Below are 16559 nucleotides of genomic sequence, written 5' to 3'. Positions count from 1 at the left end.
AACATTAAATCTATGATCTTTCGAATAAGGAAGCAAAGGTTCCTTCATGGTAGAAACAAATACCTTATAGATAATGATTCACATTTATTCTCATCCACATTTAAACTCATAAGTAAATAATAGACCGACCCGCCATTTGTGCGAAAACGACTTTCTTACTCTGAAGGAGTTACTTTTATGAAGATACTCTAAACATTTCTTTCTTCATGAATTGCAACTAGATGTTATTCTAGCCAAGTTTAAATCTATGATTCGACATGAAACTGAAATCATAAATCTTAAAGCTACATCTTGAAACTATTTCTAAAGACAGGTTCTCATGTATACTGAACGATGTCTTTCATTTAATCACTCATATTATCCTGAGGTCAATGAATTCTCAACTAACATCTCCTTTGTCTATTAGACATCTCTTGAATACTAAAGGTATTATGGTTATCTTTCGAAACTTGAAGCTGGTACTATCTCTAACAAACACCAGCCATACATCAAACTATGTAACTGAAATCTCTACGTACTTCATTCTATTTATCTGCCCTACTATTATGGCATGAACACTCAAGACTTTAATGAGCCCAACGACACATTTAATGCTGGTATAGCATCATCTTTCCTTTTAAAGGAAAAATAGTCAAACGACACTCTTGTTATTCCTTGGAAAATCTCCGCATTTAATGCACTTTGCAAACGACCTATTAAGGTTAGGGATCATGAGATCAAATGTGTAAACAAAGCAATATACTTATTGTTAACACTCATTTGAATTCACGTAAGGGCCCCGATTGTACCAGGGAACATGAAAATCAAACTCTATTGTTAAAATCCATTAGAATTCGCGTAGAGGCTCCGAATATACCTGAGAACGCAAAGACCAAATGATACGGAAATACTTTCATCTCTTCTCAACTGCTGATGCAAACGAGAGCTCAACCTAAAACTTAGGGACGAAGTTTCTAATAACGGGGAGGTACTATAACGACCCTCATTTTTCCATTCTATATTTTTCCAATATTAAATGCCCATACAATATAATTAAACTTAACGATTAAACTTTAAGCAATAATTGTTAAGAGTTAAGAATTATAAAACATAATGATTAACTTTGTGTAATAAACGACAAGTTAATAAAAGATAAAAATAATGAGCTAATAAACTTTCGTGAACAAAATATAATACTCTAAAACTTGTAGCCTTTAAACAATTAAATTAGAACCTTTAATGAGCCATTTAAGCTAATCTAAAGTACAAGGACTAAAACCAAAAATCTCCAAACTCTTACTTGCTAAACCCTAGCCGAAATTTAAAAAAAAATAAATAAATGAAATGCCCAAAATACCCCTCCAAAATCGGCCCACTTAGCCTCCTCCACTTCCTCATTTAACCTAACTTGTTCCCTAAGCAAAACTTAACCTAAACCTAATTCTAGATCATTCCATATGCATCTATAAATAGGGACCTAAGCTAATGCAAATTTTGTACCAAATCATTCTTACAATCTTCTCTCTCAAAAACACAAAATCTCTCCCCCTCTCTCTTGGATTTTCGGCCAAGGTAACCACCACCACACCACCACCATCTTCAAGTGATCTTCAAGCAATCTTCAAGTGATCTTCATCGCGTTCTTCGTGTTCATCAAGATCTTCAAGTGTGTTCATCAATATTCAAGTGTTTTGATCTCCATCTTCAAGTCATCATCATTTTTTTCTTGTTAATCTTCATCATCATTCATCAAGGTAAAAACCCTAGATCCAAAACTTTTAAATTCTATCTTGTTAATTCATGGTTATGTTCATAATCATATTCATGTTCTTGATCTTATTCATAATCATATTCATATTATTCATGTAAAAAAATAATATATATATGCATATACATACACGGAAAAAAAAGGAAACTTTTGTTTGATCTTTAAACCCTAGAAGATTTGTTAGAAGATTTGTTAATAGTTAAAAAAGGAAACAAATAAATATATACCTAATATATATAAATATACGATTCTATACATATATATATAAAATAAATTTTTTTTAGTATATATATATATATATATATATATATATATATATATATATATATATATATATATATATATATATATACGGTTAGATATATAAAAAAATAAAAAAAAATAAAAACTATATATATATATATATACATATATATATATATATATTAAATACTTAATTAAACCTAACTTTAATTATTAAACCCTAATTTATATTACTAAACCCTAAACATTTATTTATATAACCCTAATCATTAATACTACTATTAAACATTTATTACTTAAACCCTAATACAACTTATACTACTATCTAACACTTATACACTTATACTATTACTAACACATATACTATACTACTTATATTATAAGATTTACAATAGTCATTCACGATAGCGTGAAATTACTTAAACGTCGACACTGCTTAAGGCCTAGGGTGATCCTTGGTACCACTATGGGACGCTTGTGGATTTCGAATGCCAAACTTAGATTTTGGTCGAGAAATCCTGGGCTAACCGGTAACAATTGGTCATTCTAGTGACTCGGCGGTGGTATAGATGTTTGGGTATGGTGCACAATATCAACCCGACTATAGTAATCAAACACTTAGTTACTTTCACACTTAATAAGTGGTAGACTTATTAAGGACAACTCACTAGTGTTCAACTCTAACTTACTATAAATGGAAACTTTCTAAACGTGGAAACTATCTAAATATGGAAACTTACTAAAAGAGGAAACTTACTAAAAGTGGAAAACTTTCTAGACATGACAACTTTCTAAATATGGAAACTTTCTAAAAATGGAAACTTACTAAGGATAGAAACTTAGCAAAACGAACTATACTTAAGTACATACATACTTAAACTTATCTTTAACTCGGGCAAAACATCTAAACTATTCTTAATGTCATTAGGTTGACATTCGGCTCACGATCATCCAATCATTTATCTTTCTCTTCCAAGGAATAACGAACTCTTCTCCTATTAAGGTGAATTCATAGCCCCTCTTACATTGTGCAATTTATTTAACTTACTTGGGGTGAGACACATGCTACTTTTACTATTTATAATTTAGGCACAAGTACCAACTATTAAACTATGCTATACCTGGCTATGTTCGACTAAGTCCCTACAGTGATATTTTTAATTGCTCGTTAAATGCATTCTTAATTATTGGGGGTAGGCCTATCGGGAGTAACGTCCCCGATACATTTGACTAAGTCTTTGTATTACTTAATAATGAAATTAAACCAACAAGTATAGACACAACTTGTCATTGGGGCAAACTTTGAACGTTTAGTCTAAATATCACGAATTGGCATAACTTTTTGATCCTTGCGAGATCAACTTTTAAGATCTTTGAGATCTTCTTTGACAACTAAAGATCTGTGTGATCTACTTATGAAAACTAATCTTGTGGTCTAAAAAACAACGATAACTACTTTTGTTAGACCTATGATGTAAGACCCCAATATTTATTTTACACAGAGTTTTAAATGATGTACGTATCGTAGGTGAAGCGTGGTATGGAATAGAAGCTCAGAACCTGTTCAGAGGGTTGTGCGCGCAGCGCACCTTGAGGTGAGCGCGCCGCGCACCTGGTCTGCGACAGAAATCTGACTTTTTCAAATTAGAGTTTAATGAGGGGCTTTTTGGTCTTTTCACTTGAGGCCGAATGTGAGGACATATCAGCTGGTTGGATTCAGTTTTGGATCATATTTCACATCCACAAACACTCTCAAGTATCTTAGAGAGAGAGAGGGAGATTTCTAGAGAGAGATTTGGGGTTTTAGAGAAGAAGGAGCTTGAATTGATCAAAGTCTCGGGTTTTAAAGTTGTTCACCTCGTTCCTAGCTACGTTTTGGTGGTTGTGGTAAGTTCTAACTCCGAATTTCATTGTTTGATTTTGATAATCAAGTTAGGGTTTGAACTTAAATTGATGAGAAACCCATTTAAACTCTTGAAATGAGTTTAGTGATGCTAGTAATCGGGTTTGTTGCTATTGTTGGTGGATTATGGGTTGGTGAACTAATTGGCCATGATTAGGACTTGAAATTGGGTTTAATCACTTAAGTTAGTGATTATGGAAGTATTGAAACCCATTTAGGGTTATTTGGTTGACTAGTTTTGACTTTGGGTCAAAATTAGGGTTTAGTGATGATTATGACCCAATTGGCGATTTAATGAGGTTTATAAACTTAAAATGGATTAAGTTGAAGTATAAAACCGAGTTAAAGGTGTTTTGGTGTCAAAACTTGTAAATGGTGAGATTTTGACCTTATGGGTCAAAATTAGGGTTTATGGGCAATTTGGAGATTTGTAAGTGTTTAACACTTGTGTTCGAGTTTAATTGGCGTGTTAGAACCATTCTCACTTGTGTTAGTGATTATTGGTTAATTTTGGGCGTGGTTTGTACTTGGAAGTGCATTTGGGTCGAATTTGCACTAAGTGTCAAATTGGGTTGGTTTGTAAATTCAATTTAAGTGTGTTGTTGAATTTGTGATAATGGAATAGGTACTTTCCATTGGCGAGTTGCGGTTTACTTGGAAGCATTCATCAAGGCGACAAGGTGAGTGTTAATATCCTATGTGCATATGTATGTGTAGGATGGGTGCGGGTCGGGTAAAGTGATTCTCGGCTATAGAGCTCACTTCACATATAGATGGATTTGATGGACTTTTGTATGAGTCCAATTGGCACGGTTGTGCGTTTTGGTTGACCATCTTTGGCGAAGTACGCGTTCGCGTGTACATTATCACAAGTGGTTGTGATGTGGTTGATATAACCCCAATGGCGAAGGGTTTAATGTTGAGAAGTGAATCGCGTGTGGTTTCGGATTCACGATGACGCGTGTGGTTTCGGTCATTTTATCAAATGAATCTCGTGTAGTTCGGATTCATGGTGACTCGTGTAGTTCGGTCATCTTATTGAGGTAGTAATCTCGTGTGGTTCGGATTACTAAGGCTCGTGTAGTTCGGCCAACCTCGATGATGTGGAGATAGTAATCTCGTGTAGTTTCGGATTACTAAGGCTCGTGTAGTTCGGCCAATCTTCATTGTGGTACTTGGTTCTCGGTATTGGGTTAAGGGGTTAACCTTGTGCGTTATATATATATATTGTTATATATTAATGTATTGTTGTAGTGTAGCTAACCCTCCGGGTGTAGCTTCTTGGCGTTGTTCACATCGTCGTTGGTGAACTTATAATTGTTGTTGTATCTTTAGCTCGTTGCTTAGAGATCGTACGGTATGCTTAATGTAGTGCCTTATATATGGATGCTTCGATATGCGGTATTTGTTATTTCGTGGCGTGTCCATTTTATGCATATATATGTATGTAGTATATTATTATTCACTAAGTATTAGCTTACCCTCTCGTTGTTGACATTTTTATAGATTGCATGGATGCGGTGGCTCGGGTAAACGGGGACTAGTGGACTCGCATAGTTGCTTTAGAAGATCTTGCTTTTGGATTGATTAGGATTGGGTAGCGTATCCCCAATCGCCATGCTCGGTCTTTATTTTGTGTTAAAAATCATGTGGTCGAAACTTGTATTTTGTACGAAAGTCGTAAAACGGCCGATGTGGGCCCGGTCTCGTAAAACTCATTTTATTATTGGAACGTGTTAGTTTTAACTAATATAAATTGTTGTGAAAAGCGTTTGGTCTAAAAGTTTCGGGAAGTCGAAGATCTTTTCGCGAAAAATGGACATTTTGATCAGAACTGTCACAGGCCTTGTGCGCGCCGCGCACAGGCAGTGGTGCGCGCCGCGCACCCTTCTGTCCAGTTTAAATTTTTTTTTTATTATTCCGCGTTTTTGGTTGGTTAACGGGTTGGGATGTTACATATGATTTCACTCAACCTTTTTGGTTGACCATTTAGCATGTTTGTCTCAGGTGATGATTGATCAAGCTTACTATTTATGTGATGCTACTTGGACATAGGATCTCAAGAACTATCGCATTTATTATTCTTGCATTTGAAATATTTACATCATTGTAATTTAAATTCTTGTAACGACATTCTATTTTCTTCCGCTGCGTTATCAATAAAGTTTATTTTTATCATATAGAATTGTTCTCGTATACTAATATGTTGGTTTATTTGATATTTGTGACGTTTTCTTCCAGACCCTATTTGGAGGACGTCACATAATGCGCATAAATAATATCCCCAAAAGAACATCTCGTCTGTATAATATATAAACTTCGAAGTACTAAACACCACGCCCACTAGCTCTTCCGTTTAATGAACATTCTGGGTGGGGGTGTTAAACCCGGTAGCTACCTTTAGGATTCACGTGAATTAAGGCGATACCCGTTTCTAATTCTTAGGTTACCAGGCAATAATAATCAGGGAAAATATTCACAACAATTAGTGGTAATTATCACGTCCAACTAATTCAATAATAATCTACAGAACTTCTGTCTGCATAATAATTCATTTGAGGAATGTTTTGCTTGTGTCATATCGCGTCAAACATTTATAAAATCATTTCATGTATTCTCAGTTCAAAAATATATTTCAAAAGCATTTAATAAAGCAATTATAAAAACAGCGCATGTATTCTCTGTAGTGACCCGAACTTTTCCATGATTATATATTATATGAGATTAATATTTACATGAATAAATGTTTCTAAAATGTTAAGCAATCAAACTTGTTAAGACTTGATTAATTGAAACGGATTTTGTGTTAACATTTGACCACCCAGTTTGTCCGAAGATTCACGAACGTTATAACTTGTATATGACATGATATTATATATATGAACATATATATATGTTTAACATGATGAAATGATAATTAAAGTATCTCATTATGTATATTAAACAATGAACCTTATACATAAAACAAGACTACTAACTTAAGAAATTCAAAACGATATCTATACGTAACGATTATCGTTGTAATAACGTCTTAATATTTATATATCATATTAAGATATATTAGTACATCATGTTATCATTATAATGTAATAATTTAATATCTCATTAAATATAATAACAATGGGATTAATTACATTTTACAAAATCGTTAACTTAAAGGTTTCGAAACAACACTTACATGTAACAACTAACGATGACTTAACGACTCAGTTAAAATGAATATACATATAGTGTATTAAGATGTATTAGTATACTTTTGAAAGACTTCATGACACATATCAAAGTACTTCTACTTAACAAAAATGCTTACAATTACATTCTCATTCATTTTCATCAACAATTCTACTCGTATGCACCCGTATTCGTACTTGTACAATACACAGCTCCTAGATGTACATACTTTTGGTATATACACTTCAATGATCAGATCTTAGAAGCCCTTAATGATTCATCAAACATGTGGGAACCATTCTTTGTAATCTAGTATGAATTATTTAGCAAGATTACAAAAATATTATTAATCATTCATGACTTATTTACAAGAAAATAAACTTACATATCCTTTATATCTAATCCATATATCACGATCTAAAACATATAAAAACACCTTAATTCTTCAATTTTTTTCATCTAATTGAACTCTCTAAAGTTTTATCTTCAAGTTCTAAGTGTTCTTCATAAATTCTATAAGTTCTAGTTTCATAAAATCAAGAATACTTTCAGGTTTGCAAGTATACTTCCAAGCTTTCTAATCCATTCCAAGTAATCATCTAAGATCAAGAAACCTTTGTTACTTACAGTAGGTTATCATTCTAATTCAAGGTAATACTCATATTCAAACTTTGATTCGATTTATATAACTATAACTATCTTAATTCGAGTAGAAAATCTTACTTGAACTTGTTTTTGTGTCATGATTCTACTTCAAGAACTTCCAAGCCATCCAAGATCCTTTGAAGCTCTAGATCATTTTTTGTTATTTCCAGTAGGTTTACCTACTATACTTGAGGTATTAATGATGTTCATAACATCATTCTATCCATATATATATAACTATCTTATTCGAAAATTTAAACTTTTAATCACTAGAACATAGTTTAGTTAATTCTAAACTTGTTCGCAAACAAAGTTAATCCTTCTAAATTAACTTTAAAATCAACTAAACACATGTTCTATATCTATATGATATGTTAACTTAATGATTTAAAACCTGGAAACACGAAGAACACCGTAAAACTGGACATACGCCGTCGTTGTAAAACCGGGGGCTGTTTTGGGTTAGATAATTAAAAACTATGATAAACTTTAATTTAAAAGTTATTCTTCTGGGAAAATGATTTTTATTATGAACATGAAACTATATCCAAAAATCATGGTTAAACTCAAAGTGGAAGTATGTTTTTCAAAATAGTCATCAAGACGTCGTTCTTTCGACTGAAATGACTACCTCTTACAAAAATGATTTGTAACATATATTTCCGACTATAAACTTATATTTTTTCTGTTTAGATTCATAAATTTCAGGTCAATATGAATCCATATCAATTTGATTCACTCAAAACGGATTTAAAACGAAGAAATGATGGGTAAAACAAAATTGGTTAAAAATGGTTAATTTGACTACGGGATGAATTTACAAAAATCTATACTAACCATAACTTAACTAACTTATATTGTATTATACATGTAGTCTAACATATATTATGTAACCTTGATAGACCATACACACGTATACAATGTTTTGACATATCATATCGACGTCATCTATATATATTATTTGGAACAACCATAGACTCTCTATATGCGGTAATGTTCGAGTTAGCTATACAGGGTTGAGGTTGATTCCAAAATAATATATATACTTTGAGTTGTGATCTAGTCTGAGACTTGTATACACTGGGTCGTAGATTGATTCGAGATAATATATATTGATTTATTTCTGTACTACTAACTGTGGACAATTAATTGTGAACTACTAACGTTGGACTGCTAACTTAACAACTTAAATCGTTAAAAACTTAAATAAAACATATTGTGAATATATTTCGATCATACTTTGATATATATGTATATATTTGTTATAGGTTCGTGAATCGACCAGTGGCCAAGTGTTATTTTCCGACGATGGAAAAATTTGTGAAAGTGAGTTATAGTCCCACTTTTAAAATCTAATATTTTTGAGATGAGAATACATGCAGTTTTATAAATGTTTTACTAAATAGACACAAGTACGCGAAACTACATTCCATGGTTAGATTATCAAAATCGAATATCGCCCTTCAAGTCTGGTAACCTAAGAATTAGGGAAATGGCCCCTAATTGACGCGAATCCTAAAGATAGATCTATTGTGCCTAACAACCCCAATTCATGTCTATGGATGACTTTAGTACTTCGAGATTATTATTATACAGACGACAATGTCTGTGGGGATATTCTATGCATTATGGTTAATGTCGGTTACCAGGTGTTCAATCCATATGAATGATTTTTATGCAGATGGCTATATGCATGCATGATGTTTATGAGAAATGGAAATATGAAATCTTGTGGTCTATTATTACGATTTGATAAATATATAGGCTAAACCTATAACTCACCAACATTTTTGTTGACGTTTAAAGCATGTTTATTCTCAGGTGATTATTAAGAGCTTCCGCAGTTGCATGCTAATTTAAGGACAAGAATTGGAGTCAGCATGCTTGTAATATATTGTTTAAAAACTGCATTCGGAGATTTAAATCGATGTGTAATATTATTGTAAACCATTATGTAATGGTCGGGTGTAAAACGTTATCTTTTAGATTATCATTACTTGATAATCTACGTTATGGTATTAAACCTTTATCGATAAAATAAAGGTTATGGTTTGTTTTAAAAATGAATGCAGTCTTTGATAAACGTCTCATATAGAGGTCAAAACCTCGCAACGAAATCAACTAATATGAAATGTTTATAATCGATATGAGCGGGACATTTCAGTTGGTATCCGAGCGTTGGTCTTAGAGAACCAAAAATTTGCATTAGTGTGTCTAACCGAGTTTGTTAGGATGCATTAGTGAGTCTGGACTTCGACCGTGTTTACTTTAAAAATGATTGCTTAACACTTTTGTTGGAAACTATATATTTTTACATGTAAATATTATGTGCTATATTAATCTCTTAACGTATTTGATATTGTGTGATAGATGTCTACCTCTAGTACAAATCCCAACGACTCACCTAATAATAATGAATAGTCGAATGTATTTTGGGAAGATTCACAAATTCCCGAAGAGGAACCGGAAGAAGAGGAACCGGAAGAAGAAGAAGTTCCGGAAGAAGAAATATTAATAACTACAGAAAAATGGTTAAATAAAAGAAAATCCTCAAACAATGGACCAAAGTTAAAAATGGATAATGGTGTTTCCGCCGAGGAAGAAAAATATTGGGAAAATTACCAATTTTCTGATGAATCAGATCCCGACGAGGATTCCGATGATGTTATAGAAATTGCCCCGACCCAATTTAAGAAAGTAAAAGAAAATAATAAGGGAAAAGGCATCAAAATAGAGAAACCTGATTCCAACCCCGATGAACTTTATGTTAACATGAAGTACCCTGATGGGGTGTATCGTAAACACCCGTATTTCTTAAATTTTAACCATAACTGGGAATATCTAAGCCACCAGGTTTTTCTAAACCATTTGTGAAAACGACGGCTTATATTAAAGGAGCACCATGTATCCCTAGGAAATTAGCAAAACAAAACGAGTCCGATGAGGAAGAAACAAGTGAGTCGGAATAAAGAGTTGTAATCATGCTGTGTAATATATGTATTGTAGTGTGATTGTACTTTTATGATATATGTAAATATTGCTTGTATTGTTTGTTAATTATCTTTTACGAATCTAATACTCGTCTATTTTATAGTATAAAACACAAAATGGATGTTAAGGATAGACAACCGAGTATTTTAGAAGACCGACCAGGGGATATGATTGATGAAATCTTGTCCAGAGTCGATCATAATTCATCGGCACAATTATTTATGGCAAAATTAGTGTGTCGAACATTTGAAAATGTTCAAGGCATGCCTTAGTTTATAAAAGGCTTTCCTTTGAGAGATGTGGTATATCACATTAGGGAGACCTTAAGTTACACCGTATTTTCTTTAAGGCATTAAGTGCGGGGAACCCAAATGCAATTTTATGCTACGGGTTGAGAGCCTATTTTGACTCCACATATCCCAACATAGGACTTTGTTCTTTAGAAAGAGCTTCCAACATGCAAGTTAAAGAAGCATATTATGCTTACGGGTTAGTGATGTTCGCTTCTCACCAAATTGAGAAAAAGAACATTGGATTGCAACTATTAAACAAAACATTCCCACAAGTGACGGATTCAGTAGTTGGAGTGAGAGACAAGGTTTTTATATTGTTACGGGGCTGTTGGGCATTACGTAACCCTCGTCCTTTTGACGACGTTACAACATGCTATCTTGCCAACGACCACAACGGTTATTTTCCACAAGACCAAGGATGGGAAATAATACTAGTAAAACCCGAATGCATGACTTGTTTCTGGACCTACGAATTACGTGTCTTTATTGCATTTGCTGAACGACTTGCGTATTAACTAGAATTATCTTCACAACTGCCTGGTATCAAAGTTATTGTGTAATATATTTCATGCTATATGTAAAATAACTGTATTGTAAGTTTGTAAAATATTGTATAATAGTTTGAATGCGAAATATTATTGTAATCAGTTTTTCATATAGAATTGTAGTAATTGAATTGTATATTAGCTACTAAGTATGAACTTAACGGGTAGGTACTACCCGAATGGAAAATTATAAAACGCTAATATGAAGAAAAAGCTTTTATAAATAAGTTCATATTATGCTACGAAATACTATTGACTACTCTTAATATTCTATATGATTAACTTAATTCTTTTGGCTATTTTTGAAGGAAATGACACCGACTACTCGTCAGAACTTGAATTTGAACGAGGAAGATGTCCGTGCATTCCTTGTTGCAAATATAGCCGCAGTACAAGCTGTGATGCAAAATAACAATAACTCTGAATCCAGCAATGGAACAAATTCCACAAGAAATTGTGTAGGATGCTCCTACAAGGAATTCACTACCTGCAAACCTCTGGAATTCGATGGAACCGAAGGACCAATTGAATTAAAACGGTGGACTGAGAAGGTCGAATTGTTGTTTTCCATAAGTAAATGTACTGAAGAAGACAAGGTAAAGTACGCTACACATACTTTCACGGGTACTGCGTTAACATGGTGGAACACTTATCTTGAGCAGGTGGGACAAGATGCTGCTTACACATTACCGTAGTCAGCATTCAAACACCTGATGACTGAATAGTACCGTCCCAGAAACGAGGTTAATAAGCTCAAGGTAGAGCTTAGAGGATTACGAGCGTAAGGATTCGATATTACCACGTATGAACGACGATTCACAGAGTTGTGCCTATTGTGTCCAAGAGTGTTCGAAGATGAAGAAGAGAAGATCGACGCATTTGTAAAAGGGTTACCAGAAAGGATTCAAGAAGATGTGAGTTCACACGAGCCCGCATCCATACAAAAGGCAAGTCGAATGGCTCACAAACTCATAAATCAGATTGAGGGAAGAATTAAAGAGCAGGCGACCGAAGAAGCCAACACGAAACAAATCAAGAGAAAGTGGGAAGAAAACGGTGACAAGGGTCACCAATAAAACAATAACAACAACAACAACAACAATAATCGCAATCACAAACGTAACAACTACCAAACAATCGCAACCTTAACCGCAACAACAATAGCAATCCCAATCACAACTACAACAACCGTTTCAACAATAATAACAACCGCAACAACAACAACAATCCCAACAATAACAACCAGAGGCAGAAACCATGCCAGAGGTGTGATAGATACCATCCGACAGGGATCTGTACGACATCGTGTACTAAATGTAATAGAAAGGGCCATGGTGCGACGAAGTGTGAAGTTTATGGATCAGCGGCTAGAGGAACAAATAATGCCCAGATTACATGTTTCGGATGCGGGAAGAAGGGCCACTACAGAACTACATGCCCAAATCAGGAAACTAATAATGGACAAAACCGAGGAAGAGTCTTCAACATTAATGCGGTTGAAGCACATGAAGACCCGGAGCTTGTTACGGGTACGTTTCTTATTGACGATAAATCTGCTTATGTTTTATTTGATTCAAGGGCGGCTATAAGCTATATGAGTAGAGATTTTTGTGCTAAATTAAGCTGCTCATTAATGCCATTGGATAATAAGTTTTTACTCGAATTAGCAAACAGTAAATTAATTACAGCTGATAAAATATGTCGGAATCGAGAAATTAAACTGGTTAGCGAAATGTTTAAGATCGATTTGATACCAGTAGAGTTAGGGAGTTTTGATGTGATAATTGGCATGGACTGGTTGAAAGAGGTGAAAGCAAAGATCGTTTGTTACAAAAATGCGATTCGCATTATGCGCGAAAAGAGAAAACCCTTAATGGTGTACGGAGAGAAGAGCAACGTGAAGTTAAATCTTATTAGTAATTTGAAGGCGCAAAAGTTAATAAGAAAAGGTTGCTATGCCGTTCTAGCACACATCAAAGAAGTCAAACCTCAAGAAAAGAACATCAATGATGTTTCCGTCGCAAAAGAATATCCCGATGTATTTCTGAAAGAATTACCAGGACTACCTCCACATCGATCTATTGAATTTCAAATAGATCTTGTACCAGGAGCTACACCAATAGCTCGTGTTCCTTACAGACTCGCACCTAGCGAAATGAAGGAATTACAAAGTCAATTACAAGAACTTTTAGAGCGTAGTTTCATTCGACCAAGTACATCACCATGAGGAGCTCCAGTGTTGTTTGTCAAAAAGAAGGATGGTACATTCAGGTTATGTATCGACTACCGAGAGTTGAACAAAATTACCATCAAGAACCGTTATTCACTACCGAGAATCGACGACTTATTTGATCAACTACAAGGTTCGTCAGTTTATTCGAAGATTGATTTATGTTCTGGGTATCATCAAATACGGGTGAAGGAGTATGATATTCCGAAGACTGCTTTTAGAACTCGTTACAGTCATTATGAGTTTATGGTTATGCTGTTTGGATTGACTAACGCACCAACTGTGTTCATAGACCTCATGAACCGAGTATGTGGACCATATCTTGACAAGTTTGTCATTGTTTTCATTGATGACATACTTATTTACTCAAAGAATGATCAAGAGCACGAAGAACATTTGAGAAAAGTGCTAGAATTTTTGAGGAAGGAAAAATTGTACGCTAAATTTTCAAAGTGTGCATTTTGGTTGAAAGAAGTTCAATTCCTCGGTCATATAGTGAGCAAAGAAGGTATTCAAGTTGATCAGGCAAAGATTGAAACAGTTGAGAAGTGGGAAACATTGAAAACTCCTACGCAGATACGCCAATTTTTAGGATTGGCTGGTTACTACAGAAGATTCATCCAAGATTTTTCCAAAATAGCAAAACCCTTGACTGCATTAACGCATAAAGGGAAGAAATTTGAATGGAAGGATGAACAAGAGAAAGCGTTTCAGTTGTTGAAGAAAAAGTTAACTACGGCACCTATATTGCCATTGCCTGAAGGGAATGTTGATTTTGTGATATATTGTGACGCCTCAAAGCAAGGCCTCGGTTGTGTATTGATGCAATGAACGAAGGTGATTGTCTATGCGTCTAGACAATTGAAGATTCACGAGCAAAATTATACGACTCATAATTTAGAATTGGGTGCTGTTGTTTTTGCATTAAAGACTTGGAGGCACTACTTATATGGAGTCAAAAGTATTATATATACCGACCACAAGAGTCTCCAACATATATTTGATCAGAAAAAACTGAACATGAGGCAGTGTAGGTGGATTGAGTTGTTGAATGATTACGATTTTGAGATTCGTTACCACCCGGGGAAGGCGAATATGGTAGCCGACGCTTTGAGTAGAAAGGACATAGAACCTATGCGGGTAAAAGCTATGAATATAATTATTCGTACTAACCTTACTACTCAAATAAAGGAGGCGCAACATGGAGTTTTAAAAGAGGAAAATTTTAAGAATGAAATACCCAAAGGATCGGAGAAACATCTTAATGTTCGGGAAGACGGAACCTGGTATAGGGATGAAAGAATTTGGGTACCAAATTTTGGAGATGTGAGATAAATGGTACTTAGGGAATCACATAAAACCAGATATTCAATACATCCCGGAGCGGGAAAGATGTACGAAGATCTCAAGAAACATTTTTGGTGGACGGGTATGAAAGCCGATATTGCTAAATACGTAGGAGAATGTTTGACGTGTTCTAAGGTAAAAGCTGAACATCAGAAACCATCAGGTCTACTTCAACAACCTGAAATCCCGGAGTGGAAATGGGAAAACATTACCATGGATTTCATTACTAAATTGCCAAGGACTGCAAGTGGTTATGATACTATTTGGGTAATAGTCGATCGTCTCACCAAATCAACACACTTTCTACCAATGCGAGAAGATGATAAAATGGAAAAGTTAGCACGACTATACTTGAAGGAAGTCGTCTCCAGACACGGAATACCAATCTCTATTATCTCTGATAGGGACGGTAGATTTGTTTCAAGGTTTTGGCAAACGTTACAACAAGCATTGGGAACTCGTCTAAATATGAGTACTGCCTATCATCCACAAACCGATGGGTAGAGTGAAAGGATGATAGAGACTCTTGAAGACATGCTACGAGCATGTGTTATTGATTTTGGAAACAGTTAGGATCGGCATCTACCGTTAGCAGAATTTTCCTACAACAACAGTTACCACTCGAGTATTGAGATGGCACCGTTTGAGGAACTTTATGTCAGAAAGTGCAGGTCTCCGATTTGTTGGAACGAGGTGGGGGATAGACAAATTACGGGTTCGGAGATAATCCAAGAAACGACCGAGAAAATTATTCAAATTCAACAACGGTTGAAAACCGCCCAGAGTCGACAAAAGAGCTACGCAGACATTAAAAGAAAAGATATAGAATTTGAAATTGGAGAGATGATCTTGCTTAAGGTTTCACCTTGGAAAGGCGTTGTTCGATTTGGTAAACGGGAGAAACTGAATCCAAGGTACATTGGACCATTTAAAATTATAGATCGTGTCGGACCAGTAGCTTACCGACTTGAATTACCTCAACAACTCGTCGGCGTACATGATACTTTTCACGTATCGAATCTGAAGAAATGCTTAGCCAAAGAAGTTCTCACTATTCCTTTAGACGAAATCCAAATCAATGAAAAACTTCAATTCATTGAAGAACCCGTCGAAATAATGGATCGTGAGGTTAAAAGACTTAAGCAAAATAAAATACCAATCGTTAGGGTTCGATGGAATGCTCGTAGAGGACCCGAGTTCACCTGGGAATGTGAAGATCAGACGAAGAAGAAATACCCACACTTATTTCCAGATGATACGTCAACACCTCCAACTGCTTAAAATTTTGAGACGAAATTTATTTAACGGGTAGGTACTGTAGTGACCCGAAATTTTCCATGATTATATATTATATGAGATTAATATTTACATGAATAAATATTTCTAACATGTTAAGCAATCAAACTTGTTAAGACTTGATTAATTGAAACTGATTTTGTGTTAA

Source organism: Rutidosis leptorrhynchoides, chromosome 9 (genome assembly GCF_046630445.1).
Source record: "Rutidosis leptorrhynchoides isolate AG116_Rl617_1_P2 chromosome 9, CSIRO_AGI_Rlap_v1, whole genome shotgun sequence".
NCBI lineage: Eukaryota > Viridiplantae > Streptophyta > Magnoliopsida > Asterales > Asteraceae > Rutidosis > Rutidosis leptorrhynchoides.
The sequence above is the reverse complement of the archived record's forward strand: the minus strand, read 5'-3'. Positions refer to the sequence as shown.